This window comes from Oxyura jamaicensis, chromosome 2, assembly GCF_011077185.1.
Source record: "Oxyura jamaicensis isolate SHBP4307 breed ruddy duck chromosome 2, BPBGC_Ojam_1.0, whole genome shotgun sequence".
Classification (NCBI taxonomy): domain Eukaryota; kingdom Metazoa; phylum Chordata; class Aves; order Anseriformes; family Anatidae; genus Oxyura; species Oxyura jamaicensis.
This window is the reverse complement of record NC_048894.1, coordinates 99,695,054-99,704,666: the sequence shown is the minus strand read 5'-3', so window position 1 is coordinate 99,704,666 and position 9,613 is coordinate 99,695,054. Positions and strand designations below refer to the sequence as shown.

The 9,613-nt window shown below is 38.0% G+C and overlaps 1 long non-coding RNA gene across 1 annotated transcript; it reads left to right on the top strand.

Moving 5' to 3' along the window:
• Positions 1–4,003: 4,003 nt before the first annotated feature.
• LOC118161261 lies at positions 4,004–8,617 on the top strand. The gene is made up of 3 exons (XR_004747917.1): positions 4,004–4,104; positions 5,841–5,842; positions 8,566–8,617. It is a non-coding gene; the product is annotated as an uncharacterized LOC118161261 (long non-coding RNA).
• The last annotated feature ends 996 nt before the right edge of the window (positions 8,618–9,613 follow it).

Here is a 9,613-nt window from a genome sequence, read left to right as displayed (position 1 = left end):
TACTAGTCAACAGTGTGATTCAACAGTGAAATTTGTAAATAAGTGAATTGTGTTTCCCAATGAAAATAAGATGCTGTAATGTAGCTGTAACAGGAAATAGGTCTATTATAAAGATTAAAGTATATATGTGAGAATGAGAACACCATTTCCAGTTTTCACACCAAGGCCCCAAGAGTTGTCTTAATTGCCGCTGAGACAGCATGCTGAAATAATTGGCTGGAAGTGCAGATTCATATTTTTGCCATTTGAACTGCTTCTTTTCATTCTGGCACACTCCTTAGATCTGGTTCTCTTCAGTATAATGTGAGAGTTGTAAGCAATGTGGAAAAAAAAAAAAAAAAAAAAAAAAAAAAAAAAAGCCACTCTGCTGTCAGAGTTTAAACAGATACTAGTTTTAGAGTGATCTTAGCTCAGAGTGGCTATGAATTAAGAAATAGTGAAATAGTGACTATCTAACTACTGCATTTTTGCAGGTACATAAAGACTACGGTGAGGGTGACAGAACACTGGAACAGGCTTCCCAGAGGGGCTGTGCAGTCTCCGTCTCTGGAGACATTCAAAACCCACCTGGACATGTTCCTGAGTGACCTGATCTAGATGTTCCTGCTCTGGCAGAAGGATTGGACTAGATGATTTTTTAAGGTCCCTTCCAACCCCTAACATTCTGTGACTCTGTGATTCTATACCTGTTGAGTTTAAATATTATTTATTTATTTATTTATTGGTGCTCAGAATTTCTCAAAAAGGGATCGAGTGGGTCAGCATTCACATTCCTGTGTGCTACAATTATGCCCATCTAAGTCCTCTAAAACAGGTGACAAGTGAGTCACCTCTTTGCTTGGGATCATGTCATTACATGCCTTAGCCTGAAGGCTATCAGAGGTATGTGTGAGGAGCCAAAGGAGAAAAGATATTGTCAGATAAATTTTAATTTTAAAGTTGGACATGAACAGAAGCCCCTGTTCAGAACTGTGCGACATATAAACATCAGCCTCAAATATATCTGTCCTGGTGTTAACTAGGATAGAGTTAATTTTCCTCCTAGTAGCTGATATGGTGCTGTGTTTTGGATTTAGGATGAGAATAATGTGGATAACATACTGATGTTTTAATTGTTGCAGAACAGTGCTTACACTAAGACTTTTCAGCTTCTCACATCACCCTGACAGAAAGGAGGCTGGCAGTGTATCAGGAGCTGGGAGGGGACAGAACCAGTACAGCTATCCCAAACTGGACAAAGGGATATTCCATACCATCTGACGTCATGCTAAACAGTTAATATAGATGTGCTGGCTGGGGTGGGGGGACCAGCTGCTCAGGGATAGGCTGGGCATTGGTCATTTGTCATTGGGTGGTGAGCAATTGCATTGTGCATCATTTGTTTTGTACACACTTTTATTAGTAGTATTGTTGTTATATATATATTTTTTAATTTTTATTATTATCCTTTATTTCCTGTCCTAATAAACTACCCACAAACTTTCATTTTTTCCTGATTCTCTCCCCCATCCCACTCGGGGGTGGGGGGGAGAGGGGAGGGTGAGCAAATGGCTATGTGGTGCTTAGCTGCTGGATGGGTTAAACCACTACATTATATATCTAACATTCATAAATTTATGCTAAGAATATTACAGTGTAAAAGCAAGCATTTAAAAGTCAGAAGCTACCAGAAATAATACCACTTTTGTCCTAACTTAGCCCCTTTATATGTAGTGTAATTTTGTTGTACTTTCATACAATTTTCTCAGTATTCTTGCCTCATTCAGGGTAGCTTTCATTCTCTGCACTATTCATACACAACATATTTATCTTCATTATTCAGTGTGTGGCCATAAACCTTGTTTACTGAATACTACTCACGCTCTGCCTTGAAGCCAAAACTAATTTGTTTGAAGGCTTTTCCACAGTATTTATTGCTGATATTACAGTGTGGCCCAAACAAATCACTTGATTTTCCCAATACCTTTAGAGAATGAAATGTTATTTTCCTGTACACATGCAAAGAGAAAACACAGAGGGTCAGATTCACCTATCAATTTGCAGTTCCTATTGTGGCATGAGTTTTTATGCTGTGTGACATTATATGGCATTTCATGTGTTCAAGAATAAGCTGTAATTACATTTGCTCCTTACTGAACAGTCTTTTGACAAATCAAATCCTAAGACACTCAGAAAATGAAGGATGGACGATTTAATGACCCATAATAAGTCCGGTTAATGTCATCCTTCCAGAAGTACCTCCATTTCTCCCTTTCCTCCTCCAATTTCCAACTTTCTGAAGAAGCAAAGCAGAATTCCTACAAACAGCAGTTTCTTTACATAGTTTTTTTTTCATATCTAGAGCATGCCAATTCTTTGCACATGTATATGTACATGTAATAAAGGGATTTAAAATTACTTCTTTTATTTTTTTCTGGACCTGTGCAAACCTCATGACATTCAACAAGGCTAAGTACAAGCTCATGAGAAACTTGACATGAGCCTGCAATCTGCACTTGCAGCCCAGAAAGCCAACCGTATCCTGAACTGCATCAAAAGAAGTATGGCCAGCAGGTCGAGGGAGGTGATTCTTCCCCTCTACTCTGCTCTCATGAGAGCCCACCTGAAGTACAAGGATCAGCTCTGGGGCCCCAGTGCAAGAATCATAGAATCATAAAGGTTGGAAAAGATCCCCAAGATCATTTAGTCTAACAATCCCCCTACCACCAATATAATCCACAAACCCATGTACCTAAGCACAACGTCCAACCTTTCCTTAAAGATCACCAGGGATGGTGACACTACCACCTCCCTGGGCAATCCATTCCAATGTCTAACTACTTTTTCTGAGAATAAATTTCTTCTAATTTCCAACCAGAACCTCCCCTGGTGCAACTTGAGGCCATTCCCTCTTGTCCTATCGTTAGTTATCCATGAGAAGAGGCTGAACCCCAGCTCCCCAAAACTTCATTTCAGGTAGTTGTAGAGAGCAATAAGCTCTCCCCTGAGCCTCCTCTTCTCCAGACTAAACAATCCCAGTTCCTTCAGCTAATCTTCAAAAGACTTGTGTTTCAGGCCCTTCAACAGCTTCGTAGCCCTTCTCTGGACATGTTCCAGGGCCTCCATGTCCTTCTTGTAGTGAGGGGCCCAAAACTGAACAGAGTACTCAAGGTGTGGCCTCACCAGAGCAGAGTACAGGGGAATGATCAGCTGCCTGGTCCTGCTGGCTACACTATTCCTGATACCAGCCAGAATGCCATTGGCCTTCTTGGCCACCTGGGCACACTGCTGGCTCATGTTCAGGCAAGCATCAATTAACATTCCCAGGTCCTTTTCCTCTGCACAGCTTTCGAGTCACTCTCCCCCAAACCTGTAGTGCTGCATGGGGCTGCTGTGCTCCAAGTGCAGGACCTGGCACTTAGCCATGTTAAACCTCGTCCCATTAGCCTCTGCCTATTATTGACCCATCCAGTCCAGGTCCCTCTGCAGGGCCTTCCTATCCTCCAGCAGATTGACACTTCCCCCCAAATTTGTGTCGTCTGCAAACTTACTGAGGGTGCACTCAATTCCCTCATCCAAATCATCAGCAAAGATATTAAAGAGGATGGGCCCCAACACCGACCCCACCACTCGTGACCAGCTAGATTTCAGGTTAGGAGGCTGAGTACTCTGAGGATAAGTGGTCTGGTTAGTAAAGACAGATATAAAGAAGGCATTAAGAACCTCAGACTGTTCCTTATCCTCAGTAGTCATGTTCCCCCTGCGTCCAATAAAGAATGGAGATTCTCCTTAGCCCTTCTCTTGACATTAATACATTTATAAAAACATTTTTTGTTATCCTTAACCATAGTGGCCAGGCTGAGCTCATTCTGGGCTTTAGCCTTCCTGATTTTGTCTTCGCATATGCTGGCAACTTCTTTTTACTCTCCCTGAGTTGCTCGTCCCTTCTTCCACCGGACATGGACGTATTAGAATAAGTCCAGAGAAGGGCCACGAGAATGATCAAAGGGTTGGAGCACCTCTCCTATGAAGACAGGCTGTGAGAGTTAGGGTTGTTCAGGCTGGAGAAGAGAAGGCTCCAGGGAGACCTTATACCAGCCTTCTAGTACCCAAAGGAGGCCTACAGTGAAGCTGGGTGAGGGACTCTATGAGGGATTTTAGTGACAGGACAAAGAGTAATGGTTTTAAACTAAACTAAAAAAAAAAAAAAAAAAAAAAAAAAAGTTAGATTTAGATTAGATTTTTGGAAGAAATTCTTTACTGTGAGGGTCATGGGGTACTGAGACAGGTTACCCAGAGAAGTTGTGACTGCTCTGTCCCTGGAAGTGTTCAAGGTCAGGTTGGATGGGGCTTTGAGCAACCTGATCTACTGGAAGGTTTCCCCGACTTGACAGGAGGGTTGGAATTCTATGAACTTTAATGTCCCTTCCAACCCATACCATTCAGTGACAGAATGCAACATCAAACAGGGAAACACAGGAAAAATATTTCTGGTAGTTGGATTAGGCTCAGCTTGGGAAGTAGAGCACATGGGTGTGGACAGGTCTTAAGGGAATTTAAGAAAGTAAGAAACTGCTGCTGAAGTACAGAGTGGAATTTTTCAAAAGGAAGAACTTGGCACCATATGGTCAGATGTTTCCAGTGATGTCAACAGACCAAATCTGTCATGAAGGATAGTTTTATGCCCCAAAGAACAGATGTTAGCATTTTCCAGTGGAAATTTTCAATATTTTTATAACATTGACAAAAGGTAACTTTTCTCAGTTTTTCTTTCATGTATGTCTTAAGGATACAGATGAGGAGCAAATATTACACATGACATTAAGATTTCTCTAGGACAAATGTCTAGCAGATCATTTCAGTGTAATATCTGACTAAATTCTAAGCAACAGAGCACAATTTCTCATAAAATGTCATGCAACTTTCACACTGTCATTAGACACATAGTTTAGTCATCATGTGACCAACTCCAACTAAGTTTTTACTTCTATTACAGTGTCAAAGCATCTCAACACCACAGTTAATTATCAGTTCATGTTGTTAAAATATATATGTAGAGAGAGAGAGTTGAAGTACACTGAGAATCTGTCAAGATAGATTTCATATTCTATCAATAGTTGTAAAAAACAGGAACTGTATATATTTTGGTCATTATTACTGCTGTAGGGGGAAACAAGTTTCTTCCTTTACGAATGGAACTGAACAGCAGGACTAAATGTTAAAATTTGATACAGAATAGTTTCTGATTTAAAGAACACTTGGCTAGATCTTTCTGAACTTACAATGTCAGTCACTACATTCATATTACGTATTTTATTCAGTAACTGTTAAGAGAAAGATTTAGACAACTCTTTAGCTTTTATTTCTTTCTGCTTTGTCTACATTGCCTGTTTCTTAAAGCTTTTTTTTTTTTTTTCCTCCCCATTTAACCAATCCAAAGAGCAAGTAGATGGTTAAGCATAGCTTTGCTTTCCAACAAAAGTACTTTACCTTTAGTTATTTACCTTGAACTATATCATTGTAGTAGTAGATATGCTCAGATAAATTAGGAAAATCAGTAACGCTGTCCAACGGAGGTCTTTGCTAATAAGTAAAGTGAATGCTCTGATAATGATGTTGAGAAGACAGATTAAATACAATTTTCCATCCCGTCCTAACCACGGGTCAGAAGATTCTTAATTGCTGCTAATACTAGATGTGCATGCTGCCTTGGAGAAGATACTGAGCCATGAACCCCACACTATTAATTTTCAGGAAAGCTGTAGAAGTTTTGGGAAAGCCAAGGATGGAGCTAACATCTTAACTCACTGCAAATCACCTTGTTAATTATCTTAGTGCCAATGCTTTTGTTAAGAACCTAGGAGTATGGGAAAATAAGATGACTCATTGACAAAATTCTAGCAACATCTACCTTACATGTTGTGTATAAGAAATTAGTGTTATTGAAACAAATTTGAGTTGACCAATTTTTAAAAAAAAATAACAAAAAAAAAAACTGTCTGCACAAATAGGCTATTTGTGCCAAAATATAATGAATTGTAATACTTTAATAAATTATAAATGTTTTTAATTAATACAGAAGCTCTTATCAATAGTAAAGTATAAATCATTATAGAAAAAAAATAGACAAGTTATATTGATGTATTGATGCACCATGAAGCACTTCAGAAACAGCTTATTTACCACTAAATATTAAATTAAAAAGAGGTTTTGATATTAAATCAAGATTGATGGTGGCTGTATTTCTTCTGCTGATGAGCTCAGTCCTCAATCTGATTGGAAAAGATTGATTTCTTGCATTGGCTCAGTGCAGTTATCTCTCTTGGAGGTCATATTTTTGCATAGTTTCTTTCAGTCCTACACCTTTTACTAACTCCACTTACTTTCTTTAATCCTATTAAAAGGATAAGCATCATTTTTTAAGGCAACTTCTTAGCTGGAGAAAGAGTAATCTTTTAACAAAGGTTCCCATGGTACTCCACATTGTTAACTGTATATATCATTGTCATGAACAATTAATAGTAATTTTCCATAACTATGGAGTCCTGAGGAAGTATGAAAGGACAAAAACAGCTGGCCAAACAAACAAGAAAATAAACCAAACCAAACCAAGCCAAACCAAACCAAACAAACCAACCTGCCAAACAATCAAATAAACTCTAAAAACTCTAATACTGTGCTGTTTTTTTGAAGGGGAAATAGGATTTATGAACAGTTAGAGGTTGTCAATCTGACAAAAACCCTTAGCTGAGAAATGAAGGAAGATACTGGCAATGCCATATAAATAAGAATCTACAGTTTGTCAGATTAACTTAATTAGAAATGCATAAAACCAACTACACAAGCAAAAAAAAAAAAAAAGAAAAAAAAATAGTCTTACTGAAAAAATGTAAAAGCAATACTATGCTTCCATCTTTTGATACAATCCTTTCCAGAAATTACCTTGGTACTACATGAGTTACCGTATATCTAAAGAATTAAAACTAGTGGTTATTACATCTTGAAATTCATTAATTAAACTGGTTATAATCTCTTTAGCAGATATATTTCAGAGAATCATTCCCTGGACTTATAGTTTTTGACTCTTATTGGCAAGTTTGATGACACCAGAATTAATTATAAAGATTTAAGATAACAGAATTTGTGATATAAATAACAAATGAAGGCATATATTAGAATGATACTGTACATTTTATGCAGGTAAATGACTAGATTAAGGAGCACAAATCTGAGTAGAAAATATAAAAGAATCATCATAGAAGTTATGATAATAACATATGAAACATTTATTAGAATTTGCTTTGGATTTTATTCCATGATAACATTTTAAAATCAAGACTGAAAATTTTGAAAGATTTGTTTGACTGAAATTACTGCAGTTGATGCAGACAATTAGAAAGACCTTATAGTATGTGTGTATTGCAGATCAGTGAGTTCACAGCAGTTCTGCTTGGCTTTATTTTTAGATTCTTATAAAATAATTTATGTGAAGAAATATTAGCACATCTCCAGTTTATAGATATAAAAATAAAAAATAAAATAATAATAATAAAAAAAGTGTTTGCATGTCAGTAGGAATTTCTTCCCCATCACCTGATGTTCATCTAGAAATACAGTCATCAGTTTTATACTTGAGCTTCAGTTTCCAGAACATTTTCTAAGCAACACTCTTTATTTGTCAAGCAAGATTTGTGGCTATCCTTCTATAGACAGAGCAGAACAGAAAGGGTGTTCTCCATGGCACTGGAAATCACAGAGAGCTGTAAAAGAATTTTACTTGGATTTATTAATATTTTGCCTTTTTGCATGAGTATGTCTGGAATTATTATGAATCATTTCATAATAATTCTGAACATTTTTATGATTGATTTTAAAAGGAAATCCCAAAGTGTTCAACTGCTTACTTAAGAGAAGACCAACAATATGCACTCAAAAAGTAGCAGTCAATGGCTCAATGTCCAAGTGGGGATCAATGAAAAGTGGTGTTCCTCAGGTGTCAGTATCGGGGCTCGTATCACATGATACAGTGAGATCAAGTGCACCCTCAACAAATTTGTTGATGACACCAAGCTGTGCTTCACAATCGACATGCTGGAGAGAAGCGATGTTATCAAGAGGGACCTTGACAAGCTTGAGAAGTAGGCCTGTGTGAACCTTAAGAAGTTCAAAAAGGCTAACTGCAAAGTCCTGCACCTGGGTCATGACAATCTCAAGTACAAATTACAGGCTAGGTGGAGAAAGCAGCCCTGGTTAGAAGGACCTGGGGGTATTGGTGGATGAGAAACTTGAGATGAGCCAGCAAAGTGCACTTGCAACCCAGAAAGCCATCCTGGTTTGTATTAAAAGAAGCATGGCCAGCATGTCAAGGGAGGTGATTCTCCCCCTCTACTCTGCCCTCATGAGAGTACTGTGTCCAGGTCTGGGGCCTCCAGCACAAGACACACATGGCTGTATTAGAATGAGTCCAAAGGAGGGCCACGAGAATGATCAAAGGTCTGGAACACCTCTCCTATGAAGAAAGATTAAGAGAGTTGGAGCTGGGGAGACTTTATAGTGGCCTTCCAGTACCTAAAGGAGGCCTACAAGAAAGCAGGAGAGGGACTCTTCATCAAGGAGTGAAGTGATAGGACTAAGGGTATTGGCTTTAAACTACTTTAAACTAAAAAAAGGGTAGATTTAGATGGGCGTTTTGGAATAAATTATTTCTCTAAGGGTGATAAGACACTGGGACAGGCTTCCCAAAGAAGTTATGGATGCCCCATCTCTGGAAGTGTTTAAGGCCAGGTTGGATGGGGCTTTGAGCAACTTGATCTAGTGGGAGGTGTCCCTGCCCATGACAGAGGGGCTAGAATGGAATAATCTTTATGGTCTCTCCTACCCCAAACCACTCTATGATTCTATGATTATCATGGACAGTGCAGAAATTTCAACTATTGCTTAGAAAAATTATTAAATGGTATTTATATTCTACTAGCCCTGATAAAAGAATTCCATTTTGTCTTCTCACCTGGTTAAAAATCATCTAAACATAAAGCTTATAAAACATCTGAAAGTAATGCTAAGGCCTTAGAAGCATTTCTAATCAGTTACCACTTTAAACTAAGAACATACCATTGTGAATGAAACTTCAGGATGGCTTTTATATTTGTAGTATAATAACACAGCCTCAGCAAGATCCCCTAAACTTGTTGTATAGAAAAAGCTAGTCCTCATTTAGTAGCAGCTTTTTGGTATTTTATTTTATTTTACTTTTCTTTGAGTTTTATATCTTATTATTAATCCAGAAAGTTAGTGAAATCCTCTTGTGACATTATTAGCTCCCCAGAATTATTTCTGACACCACTGATAATGCTACAATTAAAATATTCTTGTGCCTTTCTTGCCTCTGTGTAAAAATGCCACATCTATCTGACAAGAAAATTACAATATGAACATTTAAAAAATAATATGTAGTTACTATTGTATCTTGGTAACCTAATTCAGCTACCATGAACCAACTGTATACATGCAATAAAGACATACACTTACAGTGTGGCCATGCAGAAAAAGTTGATGTTCAGACACATTAAGGTAATCATTTACTCCTCTCAGTCATTGGTCTCAGACTATTCTTTCAGCCTTCTGCCATGATGGA